Here is a 25,659-nt window from a genome sequence, read left to right as displayed (position 1 = left end):
GTGTAGCACCTACCTGGGAATTTACAACAGTGCTGTCCCTCTAGCCCACACTGGGAGCCCCCGGTGGGTTCAAAGGCTTGCCCAGTGACCTTCACACTGGAGAACAAGATCACTGAGAGGCTACATTTCCTGGGGTCAGTGGGTTGCCTGGGACCAATGCAGTGTGCGCCTGTTGTCCTGGAATAATTATTAGCTTCCCTTTCACTCTCAAAAGTATCTTCCTGAGATAGAAATTATATAGTTGTTTTATGGCCCAGTAAAGAATGAAGATGCTGGAGTCCACAGCGTAAGTATGAATCTTGGGTTTTTCTTTTCATAGCCCTGTGATCTCGAAGAGTTAGCGTTCTGAGCTTCAGCTTCCTCATCTCTAAAATGGGAAGAATTGTGGCAATTGTTTGTGAGGGTTGTTTTGTGGATTAAACAAGATCATATATGCAAAGGGGCTAATGTGAAGGGCTTACATGTTAAGCACTCCATGAAAACAATCTCTGTGCGGTGTGTGGGTACACCTTGTACATCTGGAGTGCAAGAAAGGAAAACTGGCTTGTTTTCTTGACCTCAGTCATGTTTCTGCTTGGACCCTCCTTTTTCTTAGGCTGGCAACTTAATAGTCTGTGAGTCTCTGCTCAAATTTTAGTCCTGCCAATTGATAACCATACTACCTATGTAGGTGATTTTGCAGTTCCACATTCAGTGTCCTCTGCTGTAAGCTGGACTGGTGGTTACAGCTTAAGTTCAAGACTCTGGACTCTGGAGGCAAGCGCCTGCTTCCACATCCTGGTTCATCTACCCTATCCCCGTGTGACCTCCGGGACTTCCTTCCCCTCTTTATTACTGTATCCTATCTGAGATTAGATTTTACCCTACATGGGGCCTCTTTGTGGCTCAGTGGTTGAGCATCTGCCTTTGGCTCAGGTCGTGATCCCAGGACCTCTGCCTATGTCTCTGCCTCTCTCTGTGTCTCTCATGAATAAATAAAATCTTAAAAAAAAATGTGCCCTAGAGTGTGCTATGAGGATTAGAGATGTGAACACATGTAAGCCTCTGAACTGTACCCCACACATAGTGAGCATCATTGAAAGTTAGATATAGGTACAGTGTTATTTTTCAGGGAAATATGAAGAAATTTAGATAACTGTTCATGATTCCATCATCCAGAGATAGCCACTGTTAATATTTCAGTGTATTTTCTTTTATATTTGTAGATGTAATTTCTAAAATCCTGTCATGATGTATAGACACTTTGTTATCTTTTTTCTTTTTCTTAGGTCAATCATTTCCTCTATGTTACCGGTTTTTAGAAATTCAATATTTACTAGTAGCATTATATTACATCGTATGATGAAATCTATTTTTTATTCCCCTGATATTATATATTTATGATTTCTAACTTTTTTCTATGAAAAGTAATTGTTCAGCAAATATTGCTGAATGAAAAACATACATTTTGGGATGACTTCTTTGGTTACCTCCTTTGGATAGAGTCCTTTGTGCAGAAAGACTGGGCCAACAAATAAGACAGTGTTTAAGGCTCTTTTTAAAAAAAATTAAACAATTAGATTAATTTGTATTTACTTAAGAATTTTTAAAAATTCTTTTTTATTAAATAAATCATTTTGTATTTAAAATTATTCCCATTTTAAAAAATTTTAATTCCAGTGTAGTTAACATCCACTGCTACATTAGTGTCAGGTGTACAATATAGTGATTCAACAATCTGCACATTACTCAATGCTCTTGAGGATAAGTGCACTCCTTAATCCCCATTACCTATCGCCCCCAACCCCCACCCACTCCCCTCTGGTAGCCATCTGTTCTCTATAGTTAAGAATCTGTGTTTTGGTTTGTCTCTTTTTCCCTCTTTGTTCTTTTGTTTCTTAAATTCTCCATATGAGTGAGATCATAGGGTATTATCTCTTTCTGACTGACTTATTTCGCTTAGCATTATACTTTCTAGGTCCATCCATGTGGTTGCAAGGTTACTTTGAATTTAACTGGCCACATAGTGGCTACCATAGTGGCTATGGTATCAGACAAAGCAGCGTTGTGCTCTGTTCATGAATGCAGCAGGACAGCCTTGCACGTTATCATCTGGGAGCTCATCCTGGTATTCTTTTCTGGTCCCCACTGTAGGCAGGATGAAGTGGCAGCAGAGCTGCTAGTGATGATTTTGGGAAATAGTCCCCCTTGGTCTCCTGTTTTCACTCAGCAGCATTCCCAGAAGGCCACCAGCTCAGAGAGCTGATGTCACTTCTTCCATTAGAGGAGACCTCAGTGCGCGCCCAGCTTTGCTGTTTTCTTTGCCATGCTGACCAAGGATCTGCCTCTCTTACCCTTTTCCCAGGTGAGATGGAAACCCCAGAAAAGCCATCTCTCTCTCTCTGCTGCTTTGTCCCTTGTCTCATGTTGGTTTGGAAGGTGATGAGTTGGTCCTCTGCTTCCCTCTGCTCCCTCTGCCGTAGATCCTGGCCAGGGCTCAGCATCCAGGGTTTTAGTTACTCCTCAGATGCTCAGTTTGTGATGTCTTTTGTCGCTGTTTATCCTGGTCATGTGACAGGTAACACAGGGTGGTTCGCTGCAGGCCTGGGCTCAGTACCTCTGTCATGGAGAGCCAGCCGGGCCCTCTGTGGAGTGTGACTGACTCCCATCTGCTTGGCCCTGACCAGTGGGGCCAGAGCCGAACAAGGCCAAACCGCCCAAGGAAACAGCTGCCAAATGGCTCTTGGCAGCCGTGGAGATGCCCTATGGCCTACTCCTGACCACATCAGAGGAGAAATTAATGTCACACCACAGAATCCAGTTTCTTAATTCTTGGCAAGCTCAAACTATAGATAATCTCATTTGTAAATAAATGGAATCATTTCAAAACCCTAACAGATATAGGCAGCAAGAAGTGGTAAAAAGGTTTGAAGTCTACTTGTGAGTAACATTTGTTTCCGGCTCTGTCCGGGTGAGAGTTAGCTTACATGGTCCCGTGGTCTAACTGTACCTTTTTTTTTTTTTTTAAACAACTTTTAGTTCCACGATTTGAAGGAGTGGCCAGGAACTTACACATGGCAACTATTATGCATGAATTCTTTCAAAGGCAGATTTTCTTCAAAGTGGCTGTGAAGGCAGTAAGAGACAGCCCTCTTAGGTCTACGCGTTTGCTGAGTGTCAGGCACTGTGCTAAATGCTACTTGTGGGTTTTTTAATCCTTACAATGTCCTCCTAGAGCCTGTGACATTTGTCTTCTCATTTGTAGATGAAGCGATTTGAGGGAAAAGAAGGTAAGTGGCTTGCCTAATGTTACCCATTTAGTAGCTGATAAAACTGGGATGGCAGTCCGAGCACATGGTCTCTAGGGGCTGTGTTTCTTCCCTCTGCACTAATCATATTTAGCACAAGGAACATAGGTACGTGCCAGACACTGTACGAGAGGCTCTTTATGTGGATGATTCTTCTTTTCTTCTTCTTCTTTTTCTTCTTCTTCTTCTTTCTTCTTCTTTCTTCTTCTTCTTCTTCTTCTTCTTCTTCTTCTTCTTCTTCTTCTTCTCCTCCTCCTCCTCCTCCTCCTCTCCTCCTCCTCCTCCTCCTCCTCCTCCTCCTCCTCCTCCTTCTTCTTCTTCTTCTTCTTCTTTTAATTCTCACAATAGCCTTACAGGCTGTGGGTACTACTCTTACTCCCAATTTACAGACAGACTCTGATGGTCAAGACTTGAGGAATGTTGACCTAAGACCATGTAGCAAGGAATGTGGAATGAGGATGGGTAATAGTTAGACTCTTCCAGAGCTCAAGTTCTTAGCTACCAGGTTGTACTCCCTCCCTACCAGTTAGAAGGTTTGTCCTGGGAGGTGGCCAAAGTGTTATTACCCAGACATTTCCAACCGATAACTAACATAGTTTATGCTTTTTAAATTGAACTGTGAATTAGGGAGCCACCACAGGTCTGTGGTGATGCCACGAGAGAGATTTAGTGGTATAGATCAGTGCTCTTCAAACTAGTAGCTATAGTGAAGAATCTTTTTTTTTTTTCAAATTTCCAACTCCTTGTGGTCCCTCTGTGCATGGATAATGCTGTAGCTTGTGGTACATGACTGACTAGGAAGCTGGCAAGACCCCAAATTTGGAGATAGGACCTCAGACCTATGCTTAGATATCAGCAACGTCAACCTTCTCTAAGACTTTCTAAATGCTTTCACTCGATTTCTGTACATATCTCACATCTCATTGTAGACTTGTAGAAAACATAGACCAGTGCTGGTGGTGGACTACACTTGGAGAGTCATTACCAAAAATGGGATTTCAAGCTTGTAATTCAGGAAACACTCATTCCAGTGCCTGCTTTTAGCTTGCTGTGTGGCCCTAGGAAAGTTTCTTTCTCCCTCTGAGTTTAGCTTCTTCATTTAGTGGATAGATTTGGAGCAGATAAATGCAAGATCCCTGCCAGTTCTGAGCCACTGTCATTCCATGTTGATTTTAAGGGTGGTCTGTCCTACAGAGGCCAGTGACCAGAAACAAAAGAACAACATAGATTTGGAATATGCTGAAAATGGCGTGTTTCTTGACAAAGCCTGGCATAGGCGACTCACACGAGCTTAAGAAAGGACCCTGATGATTTCAGTCTGTGGCATCCCTGTGTTTGGCAGATAAATTTCAAGGGCACGAAAATAGGTTGAGGCCACTGAAAATCAAAGCACACCCAATGTGCCAAAGCGAGTTGTGTGTGGTAAATCTTTTGAGCTTAATTACAGTGATAGTTAAAATAACAGGAAATATAATGAGTTTTGTAAAGTACAGTTCCCTCGTTGGTTTTTAAGTGCGGTTTCTTTCAACATCAGTCAGGAGGCTGGAGCTGAAGTCCTGGGTTTCTATATCAAAAGCATTTGAGAAAGTGATTCAAGGGCCTCCACTTACATTGAAGCTTCTGAGAGATCCCTTTCTTCCATGACTGTAAATGCTTGCCACCTAAAGTGTGGTCCGTGGCCCAGCGGCCTTGGCATCTCCTAGGAGCTTGTTAGAAATGCCGAGTCTCAGGTCTCACCCCACACTGAAGGAAACAGAATGTGTATTTTATCAAGATTGCCAAGTGAACCATATATGTTAGTGTGTGACAAGTATAGCTTGAGGCCACTGGGAATTGCTCTTGGAAAGGAGAAAATGAAAGAGTCATTCAATAAGTAACACTCTCGGTGGTTGTATGGTAGGCCGTGTACTGGGCCCCGGCCTGGGGTTTGAAGGCAATGGATTTGGCCCTCTTTCAATAGGAATAGGGCCATGCGGTCTTGCATGTCACACTGGACTCAGTGTTCTGATAGAGCACGAGCACATGAATGACATCAGAGGCACCCGGAGGAGGGGCACCTTTCCTGCCCGATGGTGGTTAGGGAAGTCTTTCTGGGCATATGGCTTTTAAATCAAGACGCAAATATGTGATCAGAAAGAATGGGAAAGTGCAGGTGTTTCTAATGGGGACTAGAAGCATAGGGGCTTGCTTTGCTGTCTGTTCTGGAAAGATTTAAAGGCAGACTTATAGTTAGTTCCTGATTTAGGACAGTGGCTGGCAAACTGTGGCCTATGGGGCCTAATCTAACCTACTATTTATTTTTGTAAATAAAGTTTTATTGGAACAGAGCCATGCTCATCTGTTTACATATTGTCTATGGCTGCATTCATGATCCAACAGCAGAATCGAGAGATTGCAACAGAGACTTTTTGGTCTGCAAACTGAAAAATATTTACTGTCTGGCTCTTTACATAAAAGTTTGGGACACCTGAATGGCTCAGTGGTTGAGTGTCTGTCTTTGGCTCAGGGTGTGACCCTGGAGTCCCGGGATCAAGTCCCATGTCGGGCTTCCTACGGGGAGCCTGCTTCTCCTTCTGCCTGTGTCTCTGCCTCTCTCTTTCTGTGTCTCTCCTGAATAAATAAATAAAATCTTTTAAAAAAATGTTTGTAGGCTACTCTTCTAGAGCAGTGGTTTTCAAAGTGTGGATTCCAGCTCAGCTGCATCAGCATCATCTGGGAATGTTTTAGACAAGAAAATTCTCAGGCCCCACTCCAGACCCACCAAATTAAACTTTCTGGGGTGAGGCCTAACAATGTGTGTTGAACGAGCCCTCCAGATGCTCTGATGCACATAGAATTTGAGAAACACTGCCTTAGAGCCAACTCCTCTGTGCTTTGGGGGCTTTCCAGAGTCCCATCTTCTCCCAGACTGGGAGATCGTTGCACGCCTGGCTCCTTCTGTCCTTCAGGGCAGCTGAGATAACCCTTCTTCAGAAAGACCTGCCTTGGGCACCCCATGTAAAGGTTACTCCCTGTCCGGTCTATCTCACCTCTTCTTTATTTCATGGCATATGTGGTATTTCTGCCACTTACTCTCCCCCTGCAACCACCATTTTGCTATCTGCAAAGTCCTTCTCTTGCTTTGATTCCTCATCTATAAAATGGGGATGATAACTGTACTGGTGTTATCTGGTTATTGTGGGGAATAAAGAAGTCACCATATGTTAAGTGCTTAGTCCCTGGCACATGTATGCTTGCCTAAGTAGTGATATAATGCTCTAGAAATTTCCTGGGCTTTGTTTGCAGGAGTCACTTGCCAGAGGAAGCGAACCTGCTTTGGCTTGGGACCAGATTTCCTGAGTTCTAAGCAAAAGTTATTTTCATTGGTCTCCTTGGCCCTTGCTCCAGTCACTGGACCAATGGAATGTTGGTGCCACAGACTTGAAGGTAATTGGCTTTAACCCTCTTGTTTATAGGGCAAAGGAACCCCCATCTCCTCTGTTGTTGTGAAATGCTTCCTGAATACTTCATGTGTTTTATCTCCTTGGTCCTCACAACACCCCTACTTATCCCCAAGTTTAGGTGAAATACCCATGGCTCAGAGAGTTTCATTCACTTGTCTACCACCACACAGCTACAAAATGGCAGATTGGTAGGTCACCCCCAAAGGTCTGTGTTTTTGATGGATTGCTAAAACTTGTTCTAAGGTGTCCCAAGTGAGCATGATTCCAACCTGTGTTGGCTTCTTTGGAGATCATATTCTTCTGGAAGGGTAGGATCTCACTTCAACATTAATCTCCCAACATTAGTGTAAATGTCATCGACATTCTTACTGCTCTCTACTGATGTGACATTGATTGCCTTCTCGTCTCCTCCATGGACATATGAATCAGCAAAAGCTGGCTACAGTACATACCACGCAGAATGGGTTAGGCTCATATTCCTCCTATACTTAGCTTCTTTCATTATATTTGAAACAGACACTGAACCTGGCATTGCTAGAATAGCCTTTAGCAGCCAATTAGCTTCAGATATGGGTGGAGAGACTGGGATACAAAAAAAACAAAAACAAAAACAAAAAAACCTAAAGCGCGCGCACACACACACACACACACACACACACACACACTATGTGGGAAAGTGAATTGTTAGGGTGACTAACAAAGGTAAGACTGGTAAAATATCCACTTACCTGTATATCCCCTGCGATGCCTATGGAAAAATATTAATATGTAATGAAGAGTTGCTAGCAAAAACAAATAATTTCTTAGAATGTATATTTTAAGGGTGAGGCCTTTTTGAAATAAGAAAGTTATGAGATTGATGGTTACATAAAGCCAGGTCCTCCTTGTTCAAAGATTTAAGCAATAATAAGGGCTGCTGGCTCTCCCAGACAGTTCAGTTCAGGACTTTGTAATTACTTTCATCTTGATAACATCCCAGACTGGGGTATTTTTATTGCTTGCGAAGAAGAACTGCCCTCAAGTTATCTACGAAAAACCAGTCAAAGGCACGTTTATAAGGTATTGACCTTAAGATAATAATAAAGTGTGTGGTTGAGGGGGTGTGAAGGCATATTGGGTTTGTGCAAGATTCTAAGGAAAGGGGTTGTCACTGGGGAGCAGAAGGGTGGAAGAAGAATGGGAAAACTGGAACCTAGCAAATGATGGAAATGCATTTGGATTCTTTTATTTTTGTCCTGACTCAGAGAGGCCACAAGTATTTAAGAACATAGATGACCATTGTGCCCGGGGCTTGTAGGGCTTTCCTTGAGGCTGCTTCACTGTTTTGGAAATTGCAAGGGAAAAAAAGGGAAAGGGGTTTTAAATAAAAATACTAGTTTCATGCTGAAGTCGTACCACCACAGTAAAGTTCCATACTTGAAGCTTTTCAGTGGTCCTCCGTCCTCAGACCTGAAGTATGGCCTTATGTTGGAGAATCACTCTGGGACAAGTAAAGCTTCTTTCCTCCCTTTCTGAAATAAAGACCATGAAAATCAAGCCAGTTCTGGTCCTTAAGTGTAGACACGAGCCTTGGTTGTGGGATTCAAGGGAGGAAAGTGACTTGGACCATTCAAAATCTCTCTCAAATACCTGCTCTAAGGTCACAGCCCAAGATAGCAGGTGGTTTTCTTTTTTTCCTTTCAGTTTTACGGAGATATAATTGACATATAACCATGCATAAGTTTCAAGTGGAGAGCACAATGATTTGATATATGTATATATTGTGAGAGGATCACCACCCCAAGGTTAGCTAGCATCCATTACTTCACAGTTAACAGATTTTTTTTCTTGTGACGAAAGCTTTTAGGATCTAGTATCTTAGCAACTTTCAAACAAACACAGTGTTGTTAACCAGTCACCATGCTGTATGTTGAACTTACTTATCTTCCAACTAGATGCTAATAGCTTTTGACCCCCTTCACTCATTTCTCCCCACCCCAACTCCTGCCTCTACGACCAATTTGTTCTCTGTTCCTGTAAGTGAGGTTTTATTGTTGTTCTGTTGTGTGCACATCTTTTTACATTCCATTTGTAAGTAAAATCATATGGTATTTCTTTCTCTGTCTGACTTGTTTCAGATCTACTTATTAAGTAGCTTTCTTTCTTTGGATAACTCTGAATTATCGGTAATAGATGACTGAAGTGCTGTGTTGAGCAGGGTTCAGAGGTCGTACTTGGCCTCAGCAAGAAGGAGTGCCACAGTGAATTAGCAACGTCTGCTGTGCCAATGAAAGAGGCGTGTGATTTCCTGTGTACCAGGCAGTGGATGTCACCATGTTAATGTTGAGCTAAGATGCCGTCCTGGAAAAGCACTGTGCTGTGCAAAGCTATTGCGTAAGTGGGGCAGTAGTCATATTCTTCTCTGAAATTTTTAATTTTTTAAATTTATTTTTATTTTATTTTTTTAAAAAAGATTTTATTTATTCATTCATGAGAGACAGAGAGAGAGAGAGAGAGAGAGACAGACAGACAGACAGACAGACACAGGCAGAGGGAGAAGCAAGCTCCATGCAGGGAGCCTGACGCGGGACTCGATCCTGGGACTCCAGGATCACGCCCTGGGCAGAAGGCAGGTGCTAAACTGCTCTTAAAGGGTTTAAGAGAGGATCCCCTCTCTTGAATTTTTTAGAGCAGTATTAGCTTCATAGCAAAATGGAGAAGAAAGTATGGCGGTTTTCCATGTCCTCTCTGCCCTCACAAATGCATAGCCTCCTGTCATAACATCCCCCAGTAGAGTGGTAGGAGAGTTGTTGCAATGAACGAATCTCTACTGACACTGCAACATCACCCACAGTCCATAGCTGACGTTAGGGTTCACTCCCGGTGTTTTACATTCTGTGGGTTCAGACAAATGTGCATATCCATCCATACATCCATTTTAATAGCATACAGGGCATTTTCACTGCCCTAAAACTCCTCTCTGCTCTGTTCATCTCTTCCCCACCAACCCCTGACAATCACTGATATTTCTACTGTCTCCATAGTTTTACTTTTCCCAGAAGGCCATATGGTTGGAATCACACAGTTTGTAGCTTTTTTTCAGATTGAATAACCACAATCTTAATAAGTGACTTGGAGAGGTTTCATAGACAAATAGGTTTATTTACTTAGGTTCCACAGGTGGATATGTGTCTAGGCCTGAAGGCTGAGTGATGCTGTGAAGCAAGAGTTGGCAAACGTTTTCTATAAAGGGACAGATGGCGAATATTTTAGGCTTTGTAGGTCAAGAGACAAAAATCAAAGTATTTATATAACCATCTGAAATATAACTGTTTAAAAATCTACAAATTGTTCTTAGTTCGTGGGCTATACAAAAACAGGTGGTGTGCTGGATTTGGCCCCCAGGCTATAATATGTAGACCTCTGACAGTGGCTTTAGACATGGACGTCACCAGGCAGACAGCATTTCATCTTCAGTTTCCATACACCATGCTCCTCCTGTAAACTGGCTGCTTCCTTTCTTTACCTAACCTGTCAGAGTTTAGTGGGCAACTCTTGGGCCATAGGAATGAGCTCAAAAGCATGAAATCATCCTTCTGATACTCTGTGTGTCATGTCTTGCGGAGTTGGTGTCAATATGGGATATGAGGGAGACTAAAAGGGCAGCTGAAGGTGCAGAAGCAGCATGAACTAAGGGAACATGGGCTGGTGGGCTCCTATAGACGATGCTCTGTGGCTGGAGTGATGCATTAGAACAAAGGCCAGCTCTGACTCTGCCATTTACAAGCTTTGTGCCCTTGGACCAGCCCGCTTTCCAAATCTCAGTGTTCTCTTCCATACAGTGGGGATACTGGCACCCGCCTATCTGCTGAATAGGTTTGACATAAGACATAGGTTGTATTGTTTTTATTATGTGAATCTGTAGTGTTTAGCATTTTTTGGATCATGGACTATTGAATGAAGGTGAGTGTGAGGTATGGTTTGATGGGCTTGGGAGCCATGTGCTGAGAGCTCCAAACTGGAGAACAGTCCTGGGCTCCTGAATGAGTTAGTTTTAGAAATGAGAGAAGGAAATGTCACAAGCTGGCAGATTATTCTTGTGGAATCATGTAAAACCTGGCAAGTGGGAAATAACCACCAAGAGACTTAAGTAGTCTTGTAAAGTAAAGTAAAACTCTCTTTGGTCATGGTCTGGCCCTCAGTCATGTGGCGTCAGATGGGGGACAGTTCACGCTTTTGTGACTTTGTCCATCTTTCAGGGAAGGATTCAGTCTGGCCAGGCTTGCATAGCTGATGCCCAAGAATCAGCTATTAGTGTATTTTTTTTTTTTTGTAGTGAAAACTGCTAGTGCTAAAGGAATCAAAAGGCTCATGCCTGGATGGTCACCTGCTTCTTTCCCTCTAGGTAGGAAGATGGTTCTCACCAGAGGGCTGACCAGGGAGTGGGGAATGGATGCTAGGCAGGTAAAGGAAGTGAGCCCACAGGCCCAAGGCAGGGACAGCCTGTTTCTGTTGTATCCTGAGTGCTCATGGATGGCTTTGGCCAGGAGACTGGAAAATTTTTTATTTTGCTTTAAGTGTCCTAAATTGTGTGTGTGTGTGTGTGTGTGTGTGTATTATAGTACAGCATTTAAGAAGTGCAGGAAAGCACAAAAAAAGTATAAATCACCTGTAATTTCATTACTCAGTTACAACCTCAGTTAATATTTAATGGACAGTTTTTTCTATGTATACATACATTTTGAAAAATATGTCATATAATACCGTACTAGTCAGAGTTCTCCAGAGAAACAGAACCAATAGTGTATATGCATATATGGACAGAAAGAGATCTTGGTATATATATCTTGATATATGTCTATTTGAGAGAGAAACAGAGAGAGAGAGAGAGAGAGAGAGAGAGAGAGAGAGAGACTTCTAAGGAATTGGCTTACACCATTATAGAAGGTGAGAAATCCCCAAGTGTCCGTCATCAAGCTGGAGACCCAGGAGAGCAGATGGTGTAGAGTCCCAAGGCCAGCAGGCTTGCAACCCAAGAAGAGCCCGTGTTTCAGTTTCTGTCTGAAAGCAGGAAAAGATTAATATCTCAACTCAAGTCAGGCAGGCAGGAGTTCCTTCTTACTCTTGGGAAGGTCAGCCTTTCTGTTCTAGTCAGGCCTTCAGTGCCTTGGATGGAGCCACCCACTTTGGGGAGGGTAATTTGCTTTACTCTGTCTACTGATTCAAGTGTAATCTCATCCAGAAACAATCTCACGACACACTCAGAATGATGTTAAACCAAGTATCTGGACATCCCATGGCCCCATCAGGTTCAGACATGCAATCAACCAGCATAAATACTGCTTTAGAAATGACCGTTCATCTGATATTAGGAGCATTTTCCCATTTCATTATATAATCTTTCAAAAAAACTTTTAAATTATACCACATTTTAATTATTTCACCATTGTTGGACATTAACGTTGTCTTTCCTGGGTCTTGATGTAGTTCCTGAAAATCCTTTCTGTCCTCCAAAGACAACTCTAGTTTTGTTCCCTGAAACCCCTTTATGTAGTTCGGATGTTCAACAACTTCTCTGGCCAGCACTTCCTACTCCCTCCCTAAAACTTAGTACACTTCCTGACATATAGTAGGTATCTACCCTGTGTTTCTTGCCTAAAATAATTCCCCACCTCAAATTATTCTGTACTACACATTCTATTGTTTCTTTCATAGCATTTTCTCTACCTTAAGTATTTACATTTGTTGCCTCTTTATAGGTCTTCCCAGCTAGAAAAGAAACTCTGTAAGCACAGAGACCATCGTAGCTCAAAAATACATCTACAACACAGGCACATAGCAAGTGCTCAGTGAATATCTAAGAAAGGAAAAATGACTATGTGAGAAACTAACCTTCTTTAAAAAAATCTGAATATTCAGAATCTGATTTGTTAGTCTGGGAAGGAAAAGAATATGATTCCCTTGTACAATGAAAAATGACAACAAATATAAGCCATGTTTTGATTCACTTTGGCCAAAATTAGACTATAAAAACTTGATAATTTTTCTGTGGTCTGTTTTTATGCCCTGACATGTATTTTTGACAGTATTCTCTCAAATAAGATTTTGGAAGCATGTCCTATACCATGCATGGTCCTTTCCTGCTCTTTTTTTTTTAGCTTGGCATTTCTGTCCTTGATGCCTTCCCAACCTCAGTAAAAGGCTGTCAAAACATGGCAGGTAGTATGTGGAACACCTTTGAGTCCATTCCACATAAGGGTTGGGGTTCACTAAACCCATTATCCAGGGCTTGTGCCAGAGAAGGTTGCTGGGGGGCAGTGACAGAGGAGAGAAGGAGATATTTGCCTGATTCACAAAGACCTTGTTGGCCTTCTTGCCTTTGACCTCTTGATTCCAGTTAGCAGGAAACTTCTTTCTTGTTAGGGGCCAAAATGTAGCCTATAGAATAGCAGGGCTGGCCAGATAAGGCTGGATCATTGTGGCACAGAAGTCTGCCACATGCGCATGGTATCTGCCAATTGGCTAGGTTCTATTGGACGATGAACATTATCAATTGGGAGTTTTGGTCTCCTCTGATATTGAGTTGAGCTCTACTCTTCTCATGGACCAGGTCATTAAACTGTACTGAGGTCAGCAAACTTTTTCTGGTAAAGGGTCAGAGAGAACATGTGTCTGGCTTTGCAACCTCTCAACTTTTTTTTTTTTTTCTCAACTTTTCTATTGCACCACAAAAGCAGCCTGACACAATACGAGTGTGAATAGAATGACTGTGCACCAATGAATCTGTATTTATAGAAACAGGTGGCAGGCTGGATTTGGGCCGCGGGCTGTGGTTTGTACGCCTCTGCACTATAGCTTTGTGATTATGGATGTGGATTCTGGAATCAAAAACACCTGGCTTCGCCCATTTCTGGCTGTGAGACCTCAGGGAGAACAGCTAACTACCTTGAACTCTGTCTCCTTATTTAAGTGAAAGGAATCAAGGAGGTCCGTTAAGAAAGTTGCTCTGCATGGAGACTTCACATTAGCATTATTTTTCTCAAATTGCATCAGGAACAGTCTACTTTTTTACTTAGGAACTCTTCAGTGGGGGGGAAAAAACATGTTCTGATGCAGCAAATGAGACCTTCCTTTAACTTTGGCAGCGTGTGATTCTGTGGCCACCTGAGTCACCAAGCAACATAAGGCCTAAAAAGGAAATGGATCCATAAAGAACCTTCGCTTTTAAAGTCCATAACTGGCATCCTTTAAAAATGCTAACTGATTTTTTTTCCTCCAGAAAATAAAAATAGGTTTCTAAAATCAAATTTTCCTTTGTGCCCTGTACAAATGTACTTGGAGTAGACAAAATAATCCCAACTTGCCTGCAGAACCACCTCCATGTGGTCCAGCCAGAGCTGCCTAGTGTAAAGGCTCTCACGGCAGTGGCTGCTCAGCAAAATCCAGGGGGGGTTGCTTAATGAGGGGTGAAGACAATATGGGCTCAGGGATGCGGCCAGTTGCTTTTTCACAGTTGGTAGGCAGTGTTGCAGGTGCATTCTCTTAATGAGGGTTAATTTGTCTCATATTTTAATTTGACAGAATCTGGCCATGTTGTTATGTATTCCTTGGAGGTGACTTGGTTGTTCTTGGTTGGCATAAAGAGAAAATGGAGTGTAATTTGGGTGTTATTCGAATGATAAAGAAGCTAGCTGGAATTTGTAAGAAATCCTACGTTTCCGGTGCCCAGAGTAACAATTACGTGGAGGAAGAACATTTTAGCACAAACAGCAAAGATGAAGGAGGGCTAAATTATGTTTTGGAAGATTCCAGTTCACAGTGGCTCACTATACAATGAACTGAATCAGCATACGTACCAGAGGTGTTATTTTGCCCTGCGTGTGTGATTTTGCCTGTTGCAGATTCTGCTACCTACAGGGTACTTAATGGTTCCTACTCTGAGAGCGAACACAGATTCTTTCCATCCTTAATTGAAGGCAAAAATGTTGTTGAAAAAAAACAACAACACATGTTTTCACTGAGAAAAAGTCATAAAAAATGATAGGTACTTATTGAAAAAGTTAAAATGAGTAGAATTGACCCTTCCCGCCCCATGTTAATCTCAATCATAGATTATCACATGTAAGTACTGGGAAATTGCTTGGGTGTGTTTTGGATTTTGAAATGGAGCCATCCAGAAGTCCACAGGGATTATTCACGGTATTTGGAAGAGTCCTTTAATTTGCACGTGATAGGAAACAGACTCAAACAAGCTTAAGCCACAAGTGAAATGGCCATGTTCCTGGGAAGTTAGAGAATGGATCCAGATGGATTCCTGATTGAATCCTGGGGTTCACTGGGAGCCTCCTATCCTCCTCTTCCTCTCTCTTTCTCCTTCTCCATCATCCAGTTCTCTCTTCTTTCCAGTCCTCTGCAGACAGCTGTCCTGCCCTTGGTGGGAGAGATGCTTACCTACATCCCCATGGTCCTAACACACCAGTGCAGCAGCTCTTGTGGAGAGAACTTCTTTATCCAGGGACCCTTACATCAGTCCCAGCAAAGGACAGTGACTGGCTCTGCTTGGGCCAATCTCCATGGACAGGGGAACAGTAATGGGTCAAACTGCGGTCACTTCCGTGTCTGTGACCAGGTGGAGGAATGGTGGTTGGGGACTGTGAAGCACAGGGCCACATGAACTCAAAGGAGAGGGAGGTTCTGATTCCAGAAAAAGGGGAGAAAGAGTGCCAGTTAAAAACCCAGTGCCCCAGAGATGTGCACATGTGCACATCCTAATTTAAACAACAAAAAGTGGAATACAGAGTCTTTGCTATTCTGTAGCTTTGTTTTTGGCTTGGTACATAGCCTTGTATGTGTCTCTGTATGTCCTTACAGATTTCTTTTTAAAAGCTGTATAATACTCACCTTGGCACACATTCTGTTTTACCAAAGCCAAAGGGGCCACCATTGAATGAAAAACAATCATGTAACATCCTTCTTAGAGCACATGACAATTTATATTTCAATATTTCCTTGTGTGTCTTTGACTTTGACAGCTTTCCTCAAACTCCTAACTCCTTTCTTTCTTTCTTTCTTTCTTTCTTTCTTTCTTTCTTTCTTTCTTTCTTTCTTCTTGATTTTATTTATTTATTTATTTATTTATTTATTTATTTATTTATTTATTTATTTATTTATGAAAAACACACAGAGAGGCAGAGACACAGGCAAAAGGAGAAGGAGGCTCCCTGCGGGGAGCCTGATGCGGAACTTAAGCCTAGGATCCCAGGATCATGATGCGAGTGAAAGGCTCAACCACTGAGGCACCCAGGCACCCTCAAACTCCTAATTTCATTAAACAGATCTAAAAAACAGAGATCTCCTGCTCTGTGTAGGATTGGCCTTTGTCTGATTTCTTTTTTTTATTTTTATTTATTTTTATTTTTTAAGATTTTTTTTAAATAAATTTTTATTGGTGTTCAATTTACCAACATACAGAATAACACCTAGTGCTCATCCCGTCAAGTGTCCCCCTCCGTGCCCGTCACCCATTCACCCCCACCCCCCGCCCTCCTCCCCTTCCACCACCCCTAGTTCATTTCCCAGAGTTAGAAGTCTTTATGTTCTGTCTCTTTCTGAGCCTCCAGAAAAGCTTATGACTTGTTCCTTGTTGCCTGGAATTGCACATCCCTGGCTCCTTTCCTTCTTGCTTGAAAAAGGAAAAGCTTAGTCCTGGAGGTGTGATGATTTTAGTGAGGAGTCATTTTTACTCCTGAAGGTCAATGGATTTGTCAGAGTTTTTCCTGCCTGGAGGTTTGGATAGGAGGTAAGTGGGAAATCCTGTGCCCTAAGGAGCAGAGTGCTCCTTTTGGGTGGGTGAGTGGGTGGGGGGCCTCCTATGAGGAAGGCGGAGGGAAGTAGAGGTGGGCAGGGATAACACTGAGTGCATGGGAGGTTCTGGGGATATGTTGGAGCTCAGTGCCTCATTAGAGAAAAAATATGGAAACCCCCACACACCTCCTAGGGATTTGGCTCCACATGTGCCAATTTCTTTAAGAGTCTCAAGTTGCCCCCCCCAGTTTCTGCCCACGTCCTTCTGCCTCTATGCCTCCCCATCTGTGCGTGCTGCTTTGACTCTACACTTGTTAACATCTAAACAATGCCCAGCCCCTTCCACTGTGTTTTGTGTTTCCATAAAACAATTGGCGAGCATCCCTTTTTATTGGAAGTTTTAGGAGTTCATGGAAAGGAATCATGTCGGGGTTCACGTGCCTCTTCCTGCTACTTTCTGGCACCAACACGATGGTTTCTTCATTCCTGATTGCCTTTATTTCTGGGATAAAAAGAAACTCTACTGCCTGCCGCCTGTAGGAGAGTTCTGGGTGACCTTCCTGAGCTGTCACCCTATAACCCATGTACTTTTCAAGAGGTCAAATGGTTATTGATCTGCTGACACAGTGCAGTGTTGTGTCGGAAGCAGGCAGGCTTGGTTTCAAATTCTTGTCCCTGCTTCCTGGCTGTGTGACTTTGAGCCAGTTACAAAACCTCCTCAGACTCTGCTTCCTCACCTCTAAGAGAGCAGTCGTGACGCCACCTCCCTCAATGCACTTACTGTGAGCCTGAAATTGAGAATCCCTGGCAGAAACCACAGCACCTGAATGCTTGTGGGACTGGGGGATAGGGAGTGGGTACCTCGCTGAGAGACGGGGCTGAACAAGTGGGCTACAGTATGGAAACTTCTAAGTGCACACCCAGGTTTTGGCTTTATGTTTAATCCAGTTGGGAGCCATTAAAGGTGCATGAATAGAGCCGGGTCTTAGCCAGTTAATTCTGGGAGCACGGAGGAAGATGCGTGGTCCGGTCAGGCCCAGGTGGATGCTGATGAGCGCTGGTGCTAAGACCACCACAGATCTGAGCTGGGTCGTGAAGTGGTGCCAACAGAATTTGGTAAATTATTAGATTCTACCTTGGAGTTGGCTTCCATTCTTTCCTATCCCTCTGCATTTAGTTTTTGTGATTTTCGGTACTCATCAATTATGCATATTGTATAGTATTCTAATAATTTATTATGACTATTTTTTATGACTATTTTTCTAATGGCAACACAGAGAACATCTCTGTGGGGTGTACAGCCTTTATAGGCTCTGGTTCCCCAGCATGAGGGCTACTTATTTACTGTGTTGCCCCAGAGTACTAACACCCAGCACAGCAGAGACCTTTAATTAATATTAAACGAGTCATCATTTTTGTACTTGTTCACTGTGGAAGCATGAATTGAGAGATATGAATTGTAGGGGTCTTTGATGGACTCTTTGGAAGGAAGAGAATCTCTCTCCTAAGGAAAATGGCAAACACTTCTCTACAGGTGGTAGTCATCTCGGGGTGGGAATATCACCTGAAGTACATATCTCAAAGAATTCTGTTGCTGCAATGTTAGACCCGATCCCCAGTCACCTGCATTTGAGATGGTGTTTTAGTTTCTTCTGATGCCCGCTGTGTGGGGTAGGATGGTCGAAGAGATGCATTGGAGTTATTTGCTGGAAAGGGGATCAGACAATACCATGGAAAACTGTGTATTCAGACAAAGCACAAAGCTGTCAGCAACAAGCTTTCTGTTTTTGGCAAAGGCTCAAGGGCTTCAGAATTTCCCCAAATCTCAGGTGTGAAAGCTAGAGTTACCTCTAGGCTGTTTCAACTATGTTACATGATTGGTACTTCTTGATACACCCAAATCTCTGAGGGCTTGGCAACCAGAAAGGCTAATCTTTGATAGGGTTCAACAGTCCTCAAATAACTTCCCTGGCATTGGAGGTACTCCGTTGGCTTTCCCCCACCTCCACCCAGCCATATTGGTAAAGCCTCCTGTCTTGTTCCACCCTTGAGTTTATTTACTGTGGGGGTAGAGATGGCATGAAATTCCCAATTTCTGTTTACGTCTGACATGCCCCCATGTCTATCAGGCTCCTTAATTATGAAACACTGAGACGGACCTTTGAAATGGAAGCCAAATCTTATTAAAGGCTTAATCATGGGTCTTTAATTCATATAATTGCTTCTGATCTCTCTTTCTCAGTCCCTTTTAAGCAAAATAAGTTTGGGGTCTACATTTCTGTAAAGTCGTTGAGCTGGAAGAGGCGGGATCCAGTATAAGCGTGTGCAAATTGTACAGAAACATGTGTGCTCTATGTGTGTGTGCCTGGGGGGCGGGGAGCGGGGGGAAAGAAAGGACTCTTGTCACGTATACTGCATGTTCCATTAATCTTCCTAGATTCATGTCCTTATAAATGAGTCTAAAATCATGTTGTCTTCCTGGGTAAGCCCTAGAAAAGTGAGGCTTGTAAGCCAGGCTTGGTCTGTGGAAGGAGGGCCTCCGCTCACAGCCTGAGTCCCTTCTGCACCACCTTTGAGGTTGGTGGGGGAGTCTCTGTCTCCATTTCTCTTTGTAGTATCCAGGAGCCTTCAAATCTCATTCCCAGAGGAACATGAGACCCATCTCTTGAAACCATGAACATTTTTTTTTGAGTTAGATCATGCTTTAGTTAGATAATGTTCAGGTCTGCCTAGGGGCTTCAGTGTGAGGAAATGAGAAAATGTAGCAGAACTGGGCTTACTGAACAAAGCTGCCTGTCTTGAGTTCATCCAACCAAGGCTAACATAAAACAAGTAAAAAAAAATGAAATGAGGGCTTTTGCTAAGTTTGATTTCCTATTTTGCTCGCTGTACCCAGAACTTTCTGTTGCCCATTTGCAGGGTAATATGCAAGTTACCCCCTGTTATCCTTGTCTGTATTTTACAGCTCTTGAAAAATCAAACTGCCCTTTATTCTGACTGTTTTTCATCAAATACAAATGCTTACAAATACACCAAGGCATAAGGTCAGAAATCAATTCCGTCGTCTTAAAATTACCTACATGCGGGAGATGGCTGCTCCAGGGAGCCTAGTTCAATATCTCATATTTTACTTGTAGAAATTACTTGTTTGGCTTCCTAATATCTGGAACATGCTATGGGATATTTTCTCTTAATTTTCTTTTAAAGCAAAGAATTTGAAAGTGCCTGATGAAGAAGACCAGATAGTGTGGGACCAAAGAGGTGGACATTGTTTAGACTGTGTTTGCATACAGCACTCAGCAGCACCAATGAGCAGCTGGCCCCTGGGTGCTGCTCTGTCACTCCTCTGGACCTCGGAGCAGCTGAGGATTGTGTTTCATCACAAGGGTCTAGGAGTCCTTACCCTCCAAATGATACTAGTGCAGTGCATTCGTGGTGTCATTGGCCTTCAAAGTAGGCAGATTTTTCTTCTCATGAGTCAGCTAAAACATTTGTCAGAGATTCTTTTCCCATTAATAGTTGCCTCTACCCATTGTAAGCTGTGCTCCAAGTGGTTTGATCCTCATAATTAAAGCATCAAAACCAATGGTTATAAATTATTTTTTAAAGTAAATTAATGATTTCAAGATCATCTCTATAATAGCTTCCCTCTCACCTGAATCCTGATAATAGTTTTGAGTGGGATAAAAAGAGTAATGTTCATACAAACTTAAATGTATCCCTCCATCTTTCCAACCTTCTGTCCATCCATCCATTTATCTACCCATCGTCTCTCATCAGCCATTCATCTATCCTTCCATTCATCCATATGTCCATCCATCCATCCATGCATCATCTATCCATCCAGGATTCATCATCCATCCATCCATCCTCCATCCATCCATCCAACCATCCATCCATCCATCTACCACTTACCAAGTACCTGCTCTGTGCTAGGCACTAAGGTGGGAAGTGGGACAAGTGGTGAACAAGGCAGACAGGGTTCCTAACCTCACGGAGCATATATTGTATTGGCAGAAATAGAAAATTAAATAGTGAACAAATTATTAACAAAAAATAATTTAAAAAAGCAGAAAAGCAATTTTAGATAGTGGTAACTGGCTTGGAAAAAGTGAAACAGGTAGCGTGTTCAGGGTGGAGGTGCAACAGAGCCACTGTACGTAAGGTGGTTGACGAAGGTTTCTCTGGGAAGGCAACATTTGAGCTGAGACCTAAATTTTAGAAAGACCTAAATTTTAGATCTGTGTCATGCAAAGATCTGGAGAAGACTGTCATCAGAAGAGTGAATGGCAAGTGCAAAGGGCCTAATATGGGAATGAACTCAATAGATATGAAGAACAGAAAGGAGGCTAGCAGGTGATAAAAAGAGAGGCAGCATAGAGCTGTGTTTAAAGAGCATGGACTTGGAGTTGCCTGAACTGGAATCTCAGTTGCCATACTTAATCAGCTGTGTGACCTTGGATAAGTTCCTTAATCTCTCTGTGCTTTTCCTCACCTGGGAAGTGGGGGTAATGATAGCCCTACCTCATGGTGTTTGTTGATAATTAAATGAGCTGATATTTGTGAAGCACTTGGAATAGTGCCTGGCACAGAACAAGCACTCTATAAATATTTGCTGACTAAAAATTTTTTTTTAAAGATTTATTTATATATTAGAGAGAGGAGAGTGAGAGAGCATAATCAAGCATGCTCACCAGTGCGGGGAGGTACAGAGGAGAGTCCCCAAGCAGACTCCCCGCTGAGCATGGAGCCCAAGGTGGAGAGCTCCATCTCGTGACCCTGAGATCATGACTTGGGCCAAAAATAAGTCAGATGCTTAACTGAGCCACCCAGGCGCTGCTAACTAAAAAAGTTTTTAAATTAAGTTGAGAAATTACATGAGATCTATTTTACCTGTGCCTAGTGATTATAGTAATTCATAGACAGAAATCTTACAATATCATGGCTTGTCACTATAGGGGGAAAAGGTGAATTGCTGACGTATTTCAATATCCTCATTTTAGAGAACAGACTGAGCCTTACTTGCAGATTTTATTTAAATTATTTATGAAGTACGATATATATGACTATGTTCTTGTTATAAGACATTCATAGAATGCTACCAAAGCTAAATTTTGCACTGTTCTTTCCCTCCATTGTAGGCCCCTCCCTGGAGGTCAGTATCTGGCTCCGCTGGCATTTCTCTATACTTTCATATGCTGAAGTGACACATATGAAAATACACAGCTTTGTTTTTATATATTGAGAACATCTTACTTTTTTAAAATTTGTGGTAAAATATACATACATTTTCTCATCTTAACCACTTTGAAGTGCACAGTTCAGTGGCAGGAGGCACATTCCCAGTGTTTTGTTAGAATATCTTGTTCTTAAACTTCTTTGTTGTTTTCACATTTAATTTTCATTTTCTTTTTACTTAACAGCATGTCTTAGTGATTTTTCCTTAGCATTTATGTAGCTTTTTCTCATTCCTCTTAACCTCATCTTGGCATTTCATGATGTTATAAATAGTTCTTTGAATCATTTCCATATTACTGGACGTTAAATTACTTCCAAGTTTCTGCCTGTTGTACAGAAAGTGAATCTTTAAAACATTTTCTTTCTTCACTGCTGAATAATAATACATGATCCAGAGCCATATTGGGTAGGAGCATGACTTTTCACCATTTTCGTGTTGCTTGTGAAGCAAAATGATCCCTTCCACTTTGGCAGAAAGGCATCTTTAAATCAGAAAGCAAGTGATGGGCAATTGCTCTGTAATAATCATCTAAGGTTCCAAACTGGTCCAAATGGAGCTTTAGCTTAATGAATTACACGGGCGAGGTACCTTTTACATAAAGCCCCACTGGAGAAAATTGCAATCTGCTTTGTCTCCTGTTTGTTTTCCTTCCATCATCATTTGAGGGGTGCTCAGATGTGGCCTGGTAAATAACGGCGATATGATTTGTAATCAGACACCTGTCCATCCCATCACAACTGTCAGGATTCACGAGGGTCCCGCCACATATGGGGCAGTGCTGGCAGCTCTTGCAGGCCTGAGCAACCCTTTAGTGGCTGAGAGCATGTGAGAGAGTTCAGCTCCCCAGGAGGCGCTGGCTGCTGCTGAATCCTGGGCCCTGGGAGCCCTCACCCGCATGGAAGGGTAAAGGTTCTCCAGAACTGCTCTCCTGGGAGGACTTTGGAGTGTGGTGTGTTTGGTTGTCAGGGACTAATTGCGAGGCTTCACTGGTCTAGTGAGGACTGTCGCAAAGGAGGTACATATTACAGGTGAACTAAACAATAAGGTTTGTTTCTTCTTCACCCTGCTGAACATTATATCCCTAGGACTTTTATCTTATAAATGGAAATTTGTAGCTTTTTTACCTCCTTCACCCCTTTCACTCCTCTGCCTCTGGCAAACACCAGTCTATTGTCTGTATCTGTGAGGGGTTTTGTTTTTTAGATTTTGCATGTAATTGAGATCATACAGTGTTTGCCTTTCTGTTGACTTACTTAGCATAATGCCTGCAATGTCCATCCATGTTGCAAATGATAGAATTTCCTTTTTTTTTGATGGCTCAATCGTATTCCATTGTGAATATGTACCACATTTTCTTTATCTGTTGATTGATTGTCTGACTCAGATTGTTTCCATGTCTTGGCTGTTGTAAGTAATGCTGCAGTGAACATGAGCCAAGGATAGTTCTTTGAGATAGTGCTTTTGTTTGTTTCTTTTGGGTAAATATCCAAAAGTAGAAATGCTGGGTCATGTGGTCATTCTAGTTTTAGGTTTTTTTTTTTTTTTTTTGAAAAAACTGCACAGTATTTTCCATAGGAGCTACACCAAAACAAAAAGATGAGAGAGAAAGAAAGAGAATAAGAAAGAAGGAAGAGGAAAAAACAAGAGTTTGTTAACATTCTACAGCAGATGTGGAGATGTCACTGGTCCACATCAAGTATTACTATTGTTCCCTATTGTTCCCACTTCCTGGAGTGGCTTTGTAGAGAGAGAGATTGTGGATTCCCTCTCAGAATCCACAGTGGCACTCTTATCTGTACCCCTGCTGATTTGTTTGCAAGTAATCTCTCTCCACCACCTTTCCCTGATGAGGCAAATTCATGGATATTTCCACAAACCAGGCCCTCCTTCTGCATCCTCAGGTCATCCTAATATCAACTCAAGTTTGACAGAGTAGAATTTAATGTAGAAAGGTTTATTTTTTTGGAGAAGTCAAGAATGTTTCTGTCTGACACTAAAGTTTGGTCAGAATAATAAGGAATGGGACTGCTTGGGCTCCTGAAATCGTTAGGGAAGACCTGGTTTGTATGCAGTCACCTTCAATTGTTTTATAAATCTCATAAACAAAACAAAAAAACAGTAACAATAAAAACAACCCCCTCCCCCCCCAAAAAAAAACCCAAAACAAAACAAAAACCCAGTCTAAAATAATCCTACCCAAAGGAACCATCCAAAATAGACCTCAAGAAGACAGGGAAAAGGGCTCTGGCTGATGAGGCTGTGTGATATTTAAATGCAATGTGCAAAGTTCAGTGTATTAGGAATTCCAAATCACCTCAAAAAAAAAAGGAAGAACAGAAGGGTCAGGTGCTCAAGTGGCTTCTTCATTTCCTGTAGACCATTAACATCCCCAGTCATCATTTGTGCTATCTGTTGGGAACATAGACCAGGTATTTTGTGACTGACCAATTCCAGACTTTCTAAAGGAGGGTGTTACAGTTCAGGGATCCCCAGACTCCCTTTTGTTCGTGGGTGTCAAGTGTTCATTGCCAAGGCTGCCTGGTCAGTGTCTATAACATAGGACATGCCGACATCCTGGCAGGGTCTCTGTCCAGGTCTTGTGAAGAGACTGGAGCGTTGGTGTTGCTACTAAGAAAGTGGCCCATAGCCCAGTTAAATATGGTTAATGGGTTTGTTCATAATGAGAGTTGACACTTCTTGAGCACTTACTATGTGCCAGGCCTTTCATACATTAGGTCATTTAATCTTTATTTTTTAAAAAATTTTTTTATTTATTTATGATAGTCAGAGAGAGAGAGAGAGAGAGAGAGAGAGAGAGAGAGAGGCAGAGACACAGGCAGAGGGAGAAGCAGGCTCCATGCACCGGGAGCCCGACGTGGGATTCGATCCAGGGTCTCCAGGATCGCGCCCTGGGCCAAAGGCAGGCGCCAAACCGCTGCGCCACCCAGGGATCCCAGGTCATTTAATCTTTACAGCAACTCTCAGACATAGGTGGTAGTATTATCATACCCTAGAGGCTTAGAAGGGTTAACTTGCTTAATGTCACATAACAAGTGTCACTCCAGAGCAGTCACTCGTAATCAGGGGTCAGCAAACTATGGCCCAGAGGCCAAATTTGGCTCCTGCCTGTTTTTTGTACATGGCTCATGATCTAGGAATGGCTTTCATATTTTATTTTTTTATTTTTTTTATTTTTTTAAATTTTTTTTATTTATTTATGATAGTCACAGAAAGAGAGAGAGAGAGAGGCAGAGACATAAGCAGAGGGAGAAGCAGGCTCCATGCACCGGGAGCCCGACATGGGACTCGATCCCGAGTCTCCAGAATCACGCCCTGGGCCAAAGGCAGGCGCTAAACCACTGCGCCACCCAGGGATCCCGGCTTTCATATTTTAAAAATGGTTTTTAGAAAATCAAAAGAAGAATGACATTTTGTAATAGGTAAATTTATATGGAATTCAAATGTTGGTGTCTGTAAGCAAGGTTTTATGGTCACACAGCCTCCATCACTCCTTACATGCTGTCCAAGACTGCTTTGGCTTTACTGCAGCAGAGTCGAATGGTCACAACAGAAATTGCATGACCTGCAAAAAACCGTAAGATCTATAGTTTGGTCATTTACTAAGGAAAGCCTGCCCCCTCTGCTGTTAATCACTGTGTAATTACCTGCCTGTTAATCATCGCTAATAATAATAGGGAGCCCTTCCTTGACCTCTGCCTTATGCCAGGCACTGATCTGGGCACTTACATCGACTCAGGAATGGCCCTTTGCAACAGCTGTCATCATGACTTCTTTTATATATGAGGACACTGAGGCATCAAGAGGCACGATTGCAGGCACTTGACATCTGTGAACATACTCCTTAGACAGGCATACCATTGCCCACATTTTATGAATGAGGAAAATA

Source organism: Nyctereutes procyonoides, unplaced genomic scaffold (genome assembly GCF_905146905.1).
Source record: "Nyctereutes procyonoides isolate TBG_1078 unplaced genomic scaffold, NYPRO_anot_genome, whole genome shotgun sequence".
NCBI lineage: Eukaryota > Metazoa > Chordata > Mammalia > Carnivora > Canidae > Nyctereutes > Nyctereutes procyonoides.
Note: the sequence above shows the minus strand (reverse complement) of the source record.